Source organism: Sphaerodactylus townsendi, linkage group LG03 (genome assembly GCF_021028975.2).
Source record: "Sphaerodactylus townsendi isolate TG3544 linkage group LG03, MPM_Stown_v2.3, whole genome shotgun sequence".
Lineage (NCBI taxonomy): Eukaryota > Metazoa > Chordata > Lepidosauria > Squamata > Sphaerodactylidae > Sphaerodactylus > Sphaerodactylus townsendi.
In genome coordinates this window covers 109,223,990-109,237,893 of record NC_059427.1, presented here as the reverse complement: position 1 = coordinate 109,237,893, position 13,904 = coordinate 109,223,990, and the positions used below count along the sequence as shown (strand labels likewise).

Below are 13,904 nucleotides of genomic sequence, written 5' to 3'. Positions count from 1 at the left end.
CTCTCAAAAGCGGACTGCCACCTCTATTTGTATACGGTGCTTATTTAAAGTATATACCTTACCCTGCTACAATCAAAGTTTTTTTAAATAATCAATTTATTTCATAATACATAATCCATGAGGCTACATAATATATAACAAATAATACAATATCCATGAGGTAAGATGTAACAATCTAAGCAAGGTCCAATATCTGTTTTTTATTAATTCTGTAAAATTATTTATATTTCAAAAAGTAATAAAGAGAGACCAAATTCTGAATGTCAAGTTGGGTAACTTTGTACAAGACTAGCAGAATGGCTTTTAGCCACAGACTAACATTGAAACAGCCCTGGGGACCCTATTTGGGTGGAAATGAATAGATAAGATACAATAAAACACCTTAAACGTACTTAGTGATCCCGTATAACGGGTCACCTCTAGGCTGGATTATTATATAGCAGCGCTGGCTACGCTGGCCTGCACCTCTGCTCGATGATCCCGGGGGGGGTGAAACTCATTCCCAACATCCCGGCAGCCAGACTGGCCACCTAGGAACAGCTAGATTTGGGGACGGGATTGCTCCGGTCCTATACCATCTACACTGGCTGCCCATCGAGTTCTGGGCCATCTTCAAAGTGCTGGTTTTGACCTTTAAGGCCATCAGCGGCATTGGGCCTACATATCTGAGGGATTGCATCTCCCCGTACTGCCCTACTAGAGGCCCTCCGGTTCTACAGAGGAGCGGATTGCCAGGAAATCCCTGGCCCAAAAAGATCCAGGCATGGCCTCCCAGCCCAACAACGGGGCCAGGAGCTTTTACTGCCCTGGCCCCTACCTGGTGGAACAACAGGCTCCCCTAAGGAGACCAAGGGACCTCTGCGGACGCTTCAAAGTTTCCGCAGAGGCCTGCAAAGAAATGGACCCCTGTTCAGCCAGGCTTTTGGCCAGCCGGAGATGACCATCCTGACCCTCCTTACCATCTTGAGGTCTCCCATAGGGCGGGAATGCAGGGGTTGGGATAAGTAGCATCATCTGCAAATTTTTTTAAATTGTTTTAAATTCTATGAATTTAATATTGTTATCAGATTGTGTTTTATATATTTGTATTTATGTGACGCTGATGTTGATGTATGCCACTGGAGCAAAGGGAGGTCGGTTTAAAAATGGAATTAAATAAATAAATAAACAAACAAACAACCAATCAGATTAAATAGAATATTGCAGTATATTGGTAATTCTATATTGCTAAAAGCATTGAGAAACATCCATTTTGTATGAACTACGAAAAGCCAAACTGCTAAACGTGACATCTGGGCTCATATACCTCTTTTCTCTCTAGGATGATGACTGGGGGATGTTAATGGGGGGGAGAAGTAGATGTGTTGATCCAGGTGTTGATCCACAGTCTAGGCTCCAGAAGAATATTAATCTGCACTAGATGGTTCCAATTCCATTTGTTCCAAACCCACAAGGGCTGGCATGCATCAGGCAACGAGTGGCTTTCTTCTCGCACCGCCTCCCCTCCCCAACCCGCAGTAGGAAGTGAATGTGTTGCTTAGCTGGAAACTCAATTAGGACTTTTTCCAAATTCTCTGAGCCCCTGACCAAATTAAACTGGAACTCTTCTCCCCAGCTTGGCTCCAACCAATTATCACCATAATCACGTCTGTGCCCAGTTATCATATCAATTAGCTGCAGCCTTAGCAGAAAGGTGGTGGGGGCTGTAGATGAGAAGATCTGTGGATGAGGATGTGATAGATTGGGAGGGAGAGAGGTGGGAAAATTAGTAAGAAAGAATGAAGAGTGACTATGAAGGCACAAAAGCCATTTTTGTTTTCTTAGAATTAGCTATTGGCCTTTCAGTTGTAAATCACTGGTAAAATGCACATGCCACTAGAAGCACAGGGCTTAATCCATACACCAAGCAGCATCTACCTTGGGAGCTCTTAAAAACAATGGGCTAACTTGGTTTCTGGTCAAACTTGTACGGAGCATACTACCATGGAGCTTCAGCGACATAGTATATTAACATACACTGAAAGCATTTTAGATATATGCAGAGGCTACACCATTTATTATAATGTTTTAAATGATCCAGGTGACCTTTAGAGATGACAGTGCATAAGCCTTCAAGACAAAAATGAAAGCTTTTGACAAAGTTACATCTCTGAACTGGGGTTGGTACAGTGAAGCAGAGTCTTCCCTTAAACAAAGGAGCAGGTTAACCAAAACACAGGCTAAATTAATTGAATTCTAAATGGTAGCTTTGCTGGAGACACCAGATCATGCCCACACCCACCTCTCTACCCAGAAAAAGGTACAAAACATTTTTATGGTTTTTATTTTTTCACTCTACATCAAAATGTCGGAGCTTTTTCTTAACACCCTCTGCCTTTCACATTTTTATTTTGTACTCTGAATACCTCTGCATGAAGAGATTTTGAAAGATCACCCTCTGATTCTTGAGCATTAGTTAGTCCAATAAAAGGCATCGCCTCACTAGTTTTATACATTTTTATTCTGAGAGATCACCACAGCTGCTAAGAGTCTAAAACACAAAGGAAGCCTTTTAAAACACTTTGTTTTCCTCCAGAGGTAAACCAGATACCTGACATAATTGATTAAAATCTTAGTTACACTGCACGTTCATAAAAATACACTGATTCAGAAACTAGTTTCCCCTCATCCCCAAAAACTAACACTGGAGGGGACCTGGAACCTGTTTTATTTTTACTAGTAAGTAATTTTAGGGTGGGGTGTCATTCTCATAGGCCCCTCTTAGCTACCATCTCTGCACAGGTCTTTGGCAGAAAAACTATCGCTGAAACACCATTTATGTCTACTCTTTTCAACCATCTCAGCGCAGGAGGAGAGCTGAAGGAATGCTAAAATGCAGTGAAACTTCCTCCATTCTGGAACACAGAGACACACAGCCCCATCCACAGTCCTCGGCAGTGGGAAGCAGCACCACTATGTCGGTACCCTGACACTTCCAAGGGGGCTTCCTATCAGCATGGGGAACGAAAAATGAAAAAACCCACTCCCAGAAAACCCTCTATTGGGCTTAACACATATGCCACCCTTTCCAAGGGACAAGGAACTGTGCTCTTGACCCTCAACCCTGGGCAGAAGCCAACTGTCGGCTCTGCCCCCAGGAACAGCCCGGCCTGCCTTCCCCACACTGGGATCCAGTTGGGATGCCAGTACAGCCCTGTGGTGATCCGAACTTCTGAGTTTCACTGTTGCAGAGCTGAGGAGTGGCTGCTCACCAGCACATCCGCCTCCTCCGTCGGGTTAAGTGCCCTGGGTAAGGCAAATGTCATGCTGCTCCCGCTTTTGCTCCCCTGGATGAGGCTCTACGTTACCCAAGAAAGGAGTATTTTTATACTTTTCCAAACCCATCACATAATATAGAAAGATAAAACTGCTTTAAATTTAAAGGGAATCCCACACCACACTTCAACTATGTGTGCTGTAATGCATTAGGGTGAGCCAATTGTTTCTTCCAGGAAGGGGACTGATTTGAGTTTCAGAGATCTTGAAATCGCAGCCACTCTACAGAACAATGCAAAAAGTTGAAAGTGTCTGCAAAAAGCAATGTTTATTGTTATAAGTTAAGTTGGAAAGGTTTCTGCCTTCGCACAAATCTACTGCTCCATTCACCTTGGGTTTTAATGACTCAGCAATCGGCACAGCCCTCTAAATGTCATGTATGATGGCCAAAAGAATATGAAAGAATATGGCCCTTCTAAGGCTGCAGCACCACAGTTTCTAGGATCATTTTTGGGTCAGGAATGACTTTGTATGACTTTAGGGAGTATTCCACTCCCTAAAACTACTGAATCAGTCCCTTACAACAACTTTAGGAGGGTCCATTACCACTCTCCAGTGTAGTGTGGTGGTTAAGAGCATTGGACTCTAATCTGGGGAACTGGGTTTGATTTCCCACTCCTTCACATGAGTGGCAGACTCTAATACGGTGAACTGGATTTGTTCCCCTGCTCCTACACCTGTTGGTGATCTTTGGCTAGTCACAGTTCTCTTCAAACTCGCTCAGCCTCACCTACCTCACAAGGTGTCTGTGTGGTGAGAGGAAGAGAAAGGAGTTTGTAAGCCACTCTGAGACTCCTTCAGGACAGAAAGGTGAGGTATAAATCCAAACTCTTCTCTTTTTCATCTTTCCTCTCATTTGCTTCCAAAAATCCTCCCTGAAGAGATCCCAAAGACAGCAGAAAAATTCAACAACGTGTTTTTTAATTATTTCACTCTACAGAGGCCTCACCAGTCTCCTATACTTCCATTATTATTAGGGTTTCCGCTATGCCAGCTTTAACTCAGCCTTACCAGGTGTGTTTTACAACTCATCATCACTGCTAAGCATGAAGCAATTTTAAATTTGCATGCATGATAATCAACACATGCAAATGAGCAATGATGTGTTTCTTTTTTTCTCTGGGTGAAATAATAACCTTAACTAATCATGCTTTGTCAGGAAATAACCTTTTCCCTGTCTGAAAGCAGTGCCCAGAGAGCACCGAATAGGAGTAATCAACTAGACAATATACTGTACTGGCAGCTCAGGCTGAGATGGTATGGCCTGTGCTAACAGGAAACCAGGCTGTTTCATGGGACACTGAAAGCACCTTTGAGCATCTCATGCTGTGTGTGTACGCACGGACGAATGCTGTTAATATAGAATAAAAGTGCCAGAGAAGCCTTATTAAATTTACTGTACATTCTAGCAGATGCAGATATTGAGTCTGAAGTGTTAACAGGGCAAAATGCAAAAAACAAAACAATTTAAGCATCGCATGGAAATCTCCAGTGGTGAAAAATCCGAAGGGGTAAATTGTCCTATTTCCACTGGAATCAATTTGTCCAGATAGTGAGTTGCTGACAGTAAAACATCCTGATGTTATTGAAGCCAATCTGCAGGACACCAGTTAGTAACAACTGTCTTCACCGCTCTGATAAACTAGGTATTGCTGGCAAAAAGAAAAGGAATCCTGCCCCTCTGAACACAGCAAAGGCCTGACAAGGCCTGATAATAAACTAATGAGGACTGGGACACAGACAGAGCACCAGCAGGCACTGACAGACCTCCAGGTTATACATTTGTATGCCTCTTTCCTCCTGTCAAGTGTTGGTGTGGACAGCAGGGAGGTCTTAGCCAATAGGCAACAGAGGCAGCTGCCCCAGATCCCACCCTTCCTATGCAAAGGAGGAAAGATGATAAAAAACACAGGCAACTCCTGCTGCCACCATTCACACCCTGCCCATGAGGATCTTAGGCTACCCACTTGTGACAGCCACTTGTGCCCACCCCATCTGGGACTTTGGCAGCTGGCTCAGCTGTGCCTGTTTGTTCCAGGGCATCCAGGGCACAGGCAGCAGCTTCTGCTGATGGCCCCTTTCTGCCTCACAGGGAGCAAGAGACGTCGCTTGTTTGATGATGGACAGTCTGACTCATATATACCAGTCCAACTTTGCTGTTGATGGTGGTGCTTGCTAGTTCACACAGGGGTTTTTTAAAAATTATAAAACAGGACAGAGTCTTGGGTGGCCCAAGAAACCAGAATAAAAGGAGGAAGGGAACTGGTTTGCCCAAGAGAGGAAATAACTACCACCACAGAATATGTCAAGATAGCAATGTTTTAGGGTTGGATGGTTTACCATACAGAAATGGCAAAGTCTATGTTTGGGCATCCTTGATTTCAATCTTGCCACTTTCTACTGGACCTAAAGCAAGCTCAGACTCTCAAAAAGATGAGGCCTTGATTGTCAAGCTATCACGCAGAAAATCCCACTCATTAAATGCCCTTCATACAATAAGAAACAATTCTCTGTAGGAGTTTGATACTGGCTACTGTTTTCCTGAAGGAAGCTGATACCTGTTCTGTGTGTGAGTGGGCACAACAGAGTGAGAGGGAGAGAGTGAGAGTAAGTGAGTGAGTGAGTGAGTGAGAGAGAGAGAGAGAGAGAGAGAGAGAGAGAGAATATTTGTAATTAGCATTGAAAAACATTTGGTTGTAGGAATTCGAAGCCTGCTGATTCAATGGTTGAAAACGACAAAGGAATACAGAAAGAGATTATGGGATGGCTAGTTCTAAGATGAGTCAGTTTGGTTTTGTGGTTAAGTTGCCAGACTAGGACCTGAGAAAACCAGGTTTCAATCCCCATTTGTGCCATGGAAGCTTACTGGGTGACCTTTGGCCAGTCACACACTCTCAGCCCTGACCCTGGCTAGTACTTGGATGGGAGACCTCCAAGGAATACCAGGGAGTGTGACACAGAGGCAGGCAAAAGCCTCAGTCACTCACCTCCAAAGGTCTCTTACCTTGCAAACCCTACGGGGTCACCATAAGTCAGCTGCCACTTGACAAAACTAAAAAAAGTCCTAACCTGCCTGTAGCAAAACCTGAACAGGAGAGGCTGAGCTTTGCCCCTCTTTCCCTCCCATTTAGTTGATTTACCCCAAAAAAGAATCCAAACAGATTGCCATTCTCTAATCAATCCCCAGCATGTTGCCACTAATCCCCAGGCAGTTGTGGCGACTGGGCAGAAGGGAAGGCTCATCTGCCATGCTGATCCAGGAAGAGTGGATGACTAAATAAACAGTGTGTGTATGTGTGAGTGACTGAGGCATATGCATCTATGACAAAACATGGACGGCTGAGCACATTTTCACATCTGTGTGCATACATGTGAGCAGATGAGGGGTCTCTAATATATTCAGTGCTACTGCAGGAGGCCCTCAGGGAAACAGCCTTCCCCCCACCCCACCCCATTGTATGCGAGACAGGTAACACAGCTTCAGAAACTGGCTGCAGACGCCCACACGCTCCTGCGCTAAATAATAATCATTAATTTTTTAAAAAAAAACGCACATATACAAGCTAAGAAAGAGCCACCCACACATTGTAAGATTGGATGGAAAGGAAATACATTTTAAAAAATTGCACACACACCCCCTCCACCTGCTTGCAAACCCATGGTCTGTCTGCATAGTAAACCATCAAATGCCAGACAACCTCTTCAGCTCTACTGGAAATTCAGACTTCTTAATTCTAAGGAAACACTGGGTGGCTTGCAAATGGCTATAATCACTACAGGAATCTCGCTTCCGCATCTCACATGACCAGGGCATGTTCTTGTCACATCAATGGTTCAGGTCAACACACACATATGCACATTCCTTTTGGCTTAGGAACTAGTGAGGTGTCTAAGGCAAGGTTGTGCCTGTGCAGGGAGATGTTGATTTAGATATGGTTGAATTGCTCCTGGCTCAGAGGCACTTTATGCTGCAATGCCATTCTTCTAAAATACCAGGATCTTGTTTTTGGGCAAATGCCACAGGCTCACATCAGCAAAGGTCTGGTCACAGACTTTGAACATTCCCACAGGGGATGCATCACAACTGTAAACAGACAACTGCCTCCAACTGGTGCTAATCCGCCCACTTTCCATTCATTTCAAAGGAATGATGCCCATTTACCAGAGGATCCAATTAGATCAGCTCCTGCAAAGTGAAGATGCATGTACCAAATTGGAATCCTGGTCCAGCTGCACAAAAATCTCAAGGTTGCAAAAAAGAGAGCAGACCACACAAAAAGCACCCCAGCTACAAGTAAAAACAGAAGAAGATTGTGCAAGAAACTATTCTGCTACCTGTCCCAGCTTCCTTCATAAGTTAGGTTTGCACAGCATGCTGCTGACCCCCAGGGCATACGTGCATTAAGAAATCATTGATTTTGGGAACTTCTCATTTCTAGATGGAGAAATTCCCTAGGACGCCATGCTGGACATTCTTTTTATACTGAGAATATCCCCTAATTTCCAAATGGAACTGGTAAATAGCATCCTCAGAAACTGACTCATTTCTCACCATTCAGGCATTATCTGGGATTTCAAAGAGAAACTGGAGAAAAATAACATTAATGGAAACAACAGTGAGGATTACAATATTCACAGAAAGCCCTCAAAAGGCTGGAAAGCTTCTCTGTCTCTGGAAATAAGCATGATGCTAACCACTGAAAGGAGACGGCATTTGAAACTACTGATGTCCATGCGATTACCACCTACCACTAAAGCATTTAATACTTCATGCAATGGAGACAGGGTGCCAGCCTCGCTGGACTATTTAATCTGATGTAGGAGGAGGGTGCCTCTTTTGTCCTACAGCATTGTCAAGTATGCAGCAATTCTCCTTACATATGGTAAATCAAATCCTGCACACATTTAGTTCTTGCGCTGCTTTATACCCCAGGAATGGAAATCACCTTTCCCATCCTTTGCTGGATGCAGACCCCAGTCGATGACAATCCCATGAGCTTCAGAGAGCAGGGTTACTAGCTGCCCCCCTCAACACTAACATGAGAAACGAAGGATCTTGATTTCTTCTCTCATTTCACCATGTTTACCTGCTGCTTTCCCTGAGTTTGTGGACATGAAAGTGTTGGGCCAATTATTTGAATTTCAGCTGCAACTAGGGTCTTTCCACTGGGCTCCATAATTTCATATTGAAATTTATCTCCAGCAGTATATCATCTGAGAAGATGGAAAGGGAAGAAGAGAGTCTATGACTGGTCTCATTTCAGCTGCTGACAATGAGTTTCCTCATTCTGATGTGAGCCACAGATCAGGTTCAGCACTATACATTGTAAGTTCCAAGGCATTACACGTGTGATTTTAACAATATGGAAGATAATTCCCAAATCAGGACTGGCTTCTGGCCCATCCTGCAGAATGCCTTAAGGGATATAGGCAAGTCAAATCATCAAAGAGTGTGGGAACATAGGATTTACAGAAAAGATTGATGGCAAACAAAGCAATATGCAAGAAAGAAAGGCTTGAGGGCCTAAGATGGCAAAGGAGAGTGATAAGGCCAAGCCTTTCTCACATTTTGGGGCAGCTGATCTCAATTCCCATTCTACTGAGTCAGACGTTTATCGCCAACTTAGTGCTTGGGCTTTTCTACATGGGTCTTGGAAAGTACCACAAAAAAAACCAAATATATGTATATACACACAATATACATATACACTCAATACACAATGCTGAAGAGCTACACTTGTTTTCAATATCGAGGCATACAGGGCAGACCTTAAGCAAAGCTGATGTCAGTGGACTTAGAAGGCTGTAACTCTGCTTAGAATTGCATTGTTAGTTCTGCATCCTGTGAAGAAATAATACAGAGGAACTATATTATGAACAGAGTGTCTTTCATCCCAACCCCCCAGAACTACAACCATCTGAAACACATTTTAGGTAAGAGAGCAGAACTTCCAAGAGTGATGACTTTCAGGCAAACTTGAAGCACCGTGCCTATGACTTTTAAGCATCAACAGAACTCAGTAATGTTGGTTCCTACGTACCTAATCAAACAGGCCACATTTCTTTCTTAGAACTGAGAATAGAACTAGTGAAAATACTCATTCAACAAAAGGGGAATAAAAGGAATAAAGGGGAGAGAGATAATATCGGCGTCTCTTTGTTTCTGAGTATTTGGTCTCCTGGTTATTCTACTGCAGATAGGATTCAAAAGCTTCTAAAACCTCTCCTGCTTCACAGTCTCCTTCTAACCCTACTACAACCCCAGACATGATCAAACAGCATTGGACTGGACCAGTTCCTCATCTTGCCAGGGCTACCTAGGACAAAGCTGCATTGATACACTACACTAATAGATTTATTTTTCTCTTTACTTTATACGTACCTTTTTCCTCTTTCCTTTTCATTCTATTTATTTGCTAGATTTTGAGTTTCTTCCCTCTTCTTGTTCTTTTTTTTCTGATGCTTTGAAATAAATACATGAATAAAGAGATCTTTAAGAACCAAAGCTTGATGGATGCTTTCTCTTGGTGGATGCTTCCCTTTTTTTCCTACTTAAAGATGGGAAGCTAGGTAGGACAGACAGAACTGGGGGTGGATTCAGACTACAATGAAAATCTTTCATAGAATAAAACTGATGGTCTTTTTCTTCAACAGCCAAAAACATACTATTTCACAAAGCAAGCCCAAAACCTACCTACTGTACGCAAATATTATTTTAATAAACCTCATATTGTTCCCAACCGATTTTTTGTTTAACACTTTTCAGTTTCCACCTATTGGCCAAGCTAACCAAAACTGTAAAAACACATTTTTTTTGGGGGGGGGGGAGGCTGGGGTGAATAAGACCATTTGCTTAGTGTTTGTAATCAGAAAGATAGCACAGAAAATTGGAGGGTATGGGGAACCTTATTCAAGATAAATGAGGGAGGAGATGAAGAAAAGGAGGACAGAATGGTGACTAGCAGATTCTTTATTTTAATCATCCATTCCATCTGTTTATTCTTAGTCTATATTGCACTCTTTCTGTGCATCCGCTGCCCCCTTTTGCTGATAATACCATATCTATGCATATACACACACCCCAAAACTCAGGGGCCTAACCTGTCTTTAATATCATATCACACGCACACCATAGCCCCCTTTCTATTCATCTTCTTTCCCCGTGGTGTAAAGAATATTTTCACCCCCTTTTCCTTCTGAAGATGGAGACCGCAACATAAGTGTGTACCTGTTTAAACCCTGCCTCCTTACCCCCGCCCCCCCCCCCCGAAGAATTTAAAATCAACATGGTTTGCAGCAATCATCAATCTTTGCTTCTTCACCAGCCCAGTTTGGGAGCTGGTGTTTTAAACCAGAGTATTTCCAGCATCCAATTCCCCTTCCACACTCTAGTTTGACGTGGAGACAGTGGTATGGTATGAATGTGGAAGCATTCATTTAAAGGTGCAGTTTCCTCAGGACCATCCCCTTCTCCAAATTCTCTGCAGGCCTTCACATCGGTCAGTGCCAATCAAAAGAAACTATAAAGGGTCAGTCTGTATACATGCACGGGTCTGATTTTGAGAAGGAGCAGAACTCAGATCAGGCCCCAGATGCTACAGGATCATAACCTCATACACATCTTCTGCTCAGGGGATCGACCCCCCCCCCCACTCCTTCCGAAGAGCCCGGCCTGAGGTGAAGTAAGGGGCACATCAGCCCGCCCTCAGAGAGATGTGCTGGGCCGTGGGGGCGGAGACCAGGGTGGGCATCGAGGGCGATGGATGGCACAGCCCAGGAGCCATCACAACAAGCCCATGCGCACCCCCCCCCCGTCCCTGATTAACCATTCCGCCTGCATCCGCCTCCCATCTTGAAACTGTAGGGGGGGGGGAGCTATGCGTGTGTGTGCCCCCCTGCCTCCTCCTCTAAAGCCTTCCCATTACATAAAAACACGTATCAGGGAAATGGGGGGGGGGGGGAGAGACGCTATAGGGGCAGCTGCCGCGATCTTGTCCTAGTTCCGGCTATTTTTTTCCTGCAGCAAAATTGACCAAAGAGAGGGAGGGCGAGGACAGGACCAAAGACAATATCTCGAGAAACAGCCCTACCCTCCTCTTTGTGCATTACGGTATTTTGAGGGTAATTTTTTTTTCTTTTCTCGCAGACTCAAATATATACAAAAGCGGTGGCGGCGGCGGCAGCCGGGGAGGGGGTGGGGGGAGAGAATACCGCAGTAAAGGCGGTGAGGGGCAGGGTATTCTTTTTTGCAGATGGCTTTGTCTTGGGTACACGCAGAGACTATGGGGAGGGCAAGCGGCCGCCTCCTCCGTACGCGAAAAAGACCCCCGTTTGCACAGCCCTTGCAAGCCGGATCACAACATCCCCGGAGAACATACAGGGGGGCAGGGGGGCGACAGAGAGGAAATGGCCCCTTCCTCCCATCATCGTAGCTAAATCAGCAACATCCCCCCCCCCCCCTTCCAATTTAAGTCTCTGTGGCGCAAAGAACGCCTGTCCGTGACAGACGCTAATCCAAAACCAGGTCCAGCAGCTCACAACCCGCCACGGGGGCGGGGAGGGGGCAAGGAAAGCGAAGGGTTTGCTTAAAAAATATCTCATCCCTTCCGCTTCCCCCCTCCTCCAAAATCTTGCCAGGATTCCGGGGGGGGGGGGCCTCCCCGCCTTTAAAGGCTCGCCATCCGTCCCCTTCATCCAGATTTCCGAGGCCGGCAGGGTCAGCGCTCCAAACCCCCAACCCCGGGATCCAGCCCCGTCCTTACCTTCTGCGATCCAGTCCCGTCGGGTTCCTCCATTCAGGGATCCCTAATCCATCCTGCCGCCGAGACGGCAGGGCTTGAGCCCCCGCAGGTATTAGGAAGCACGAGGCAATCGGACGCTCGACGCGCGATCTCGATCTTCTCCCGATCGCTCCCCTGCTTTGGGGCGTCAATTTCACAGAAACGGGGGGGGGGGGGGCGGAGGAGACACACACAAAACGAAGCGTCCTGATCTTGTATTGTTTTGCCCCTGGAGGGGCGATGAGTTAACGGGGAGGGGGGGGGCAAAGAGAGAAGGGGGAGTCTGTCGAAAACCAAGCACTGTCTCTATTTGTGTGTGTGTTGTTTGCAGCCACCCCCTCCCAAAACAGCAGAAGGGAGGGGGAGGAGGAAAAGGAGAAAAAGAAAGGGAAGGGGCCAAATCAGAGCCCTCCTTCCCCCGAGGAGATGTCACTGGCGGCCGCCTCCAGCAGGCGAACCGCCCCGCTTAGCGATGCGAAAGGAAGTCTTAAAATATATCCATCCGTGGAAGGCAGTCCGGGCATTTTGGAGACGGTGGGAGCAGCCCAAGATCCACCCCCCTCCCCAATCACACACACACACACACAGTCACACGCGCGCGCACTGGCGGCGGTGGCGGCGGGGTGGGGGCTCCGTCTGCCTGCTCGTCTCTCCTTTCCTCCGCTTCCCCCGCCCCGACGCAGACAAACCCGCACACGCGCGCTCCTCCTCCTCGCCGACCGCGGAGCAACCCGCCAGGACTCGGTGCTCCAGGCCCGGCTGCGCTTTGCAGGCTCTAGCTTCCGAGCGGCCCCATGGCGGGAGGGCTTCGGGCTGCCCACCGGCCTCTCCCCTTTGCAAAGAAGCCAGCCTTACTGTCCTCTTGCCGGGGACGCCTCCTCTGCAGGCAGTCTGGCCGAGGCGAGGGAGATGCGAAAGGTTAAGCGACTAGAGGGGGGGTGCAAGCTGGCCAGGGCTATTGCACGGCAGCACGATGCCCGGTCGCTCCCGGCGCCTCTGCTAGATCCGCGGCCCCGGAGCCCAGAACCCCCAGCAACGTTGGTCGGACTAGGGAACCTCGCTCTTTGCACACCAGGGACCGGGAGGCAGCAGTAGCCACAAGCCAGCTGCTTCCATTCAGAGAGAAGGAAGGCAACAGAAAAACATCGGAGCGGATTCCAGAAGGGATGGATACACCTGGGAGGCTGGGGCGGGCGGGAGAGAGGCGCACATACAGTGTACAAAAAGGAAAATCTGGAGCGGAACGGAGGTTGGGTACAGTCAGTCTGGAAGAAAGAAGATCACGAATGGATCCCAGAACGGAGAACACGATTAGAAGCAGAGAAGTAGGAAGATCCAGACAGTGTAGGGCTGGAGATAGGGCAATTCAGACGGACAAAAACACGGAATGGGGGAAAAAAAGGAAGATGGGGAGCTATTAGAAAGGGCTGAAGAAAACTTTCTTCCCTATAGGAACACAGGGGGATACTTCCAGGTGAAGGGTGGGTGGGTGGTGGAATACCCGGATTGGACTTCCAGCCCTAAGTGTAGATTTTCAAAATCTGAGAATGAGAACATGGGGGGAGAGAGAGAAAGAGGTGGCATTTTACCTACAACTGGGTCTCATTAAGCAACATTCTAGCAGATCATAAAGAATGGGTAAATCCTGTCAGGATTTCCAGGGCACTCTTGCAGATACGCTTGGCTGGCAAGAGGGTGGAGGCAAAAGCTGGGCTGGAATCATTCATACTCCTGGCAGAAACACCTGAATGGATGGTAGAAGAAAGCAAAACCTGTTTCAGATTCCAGGATGTGGGAATGAGTCAAGGA

At 46.5% G+C, this 13,904-nt stretch overlaps 1 protein-coding gene across 6 annotated transcripts in view; it reads right to left on the bottom strand.

Annotated features, from left to right (window-relative positions):
• ADGRL1 (adhesion G protein-coupled receptor L1) overlaps positions 1 to 13,242 on the bottom strand; it is a 185,224-nt gene extending 171,982 nt beyond the window's left edge. For 5 of the 6 annotated variants that reach the window (XM_048489774.1, XM_048489777.1, XM_048489775.1 and 2 more), the window contains exon 1: positions 12,078 to 13,241. The gene's annotated coding sequence lies outside the window, so the exon portion shown is untranslated. Of the gene's footprint in view, positions 1 to 12,077 lie in introns of all 6 variants that reach the window. The other variant, XM_048489780.1, reaches the window with a different exon arrangement.
• Between the last annotated feature and the right edge of the window lie 662 nt (positions 13,243 to 13,904).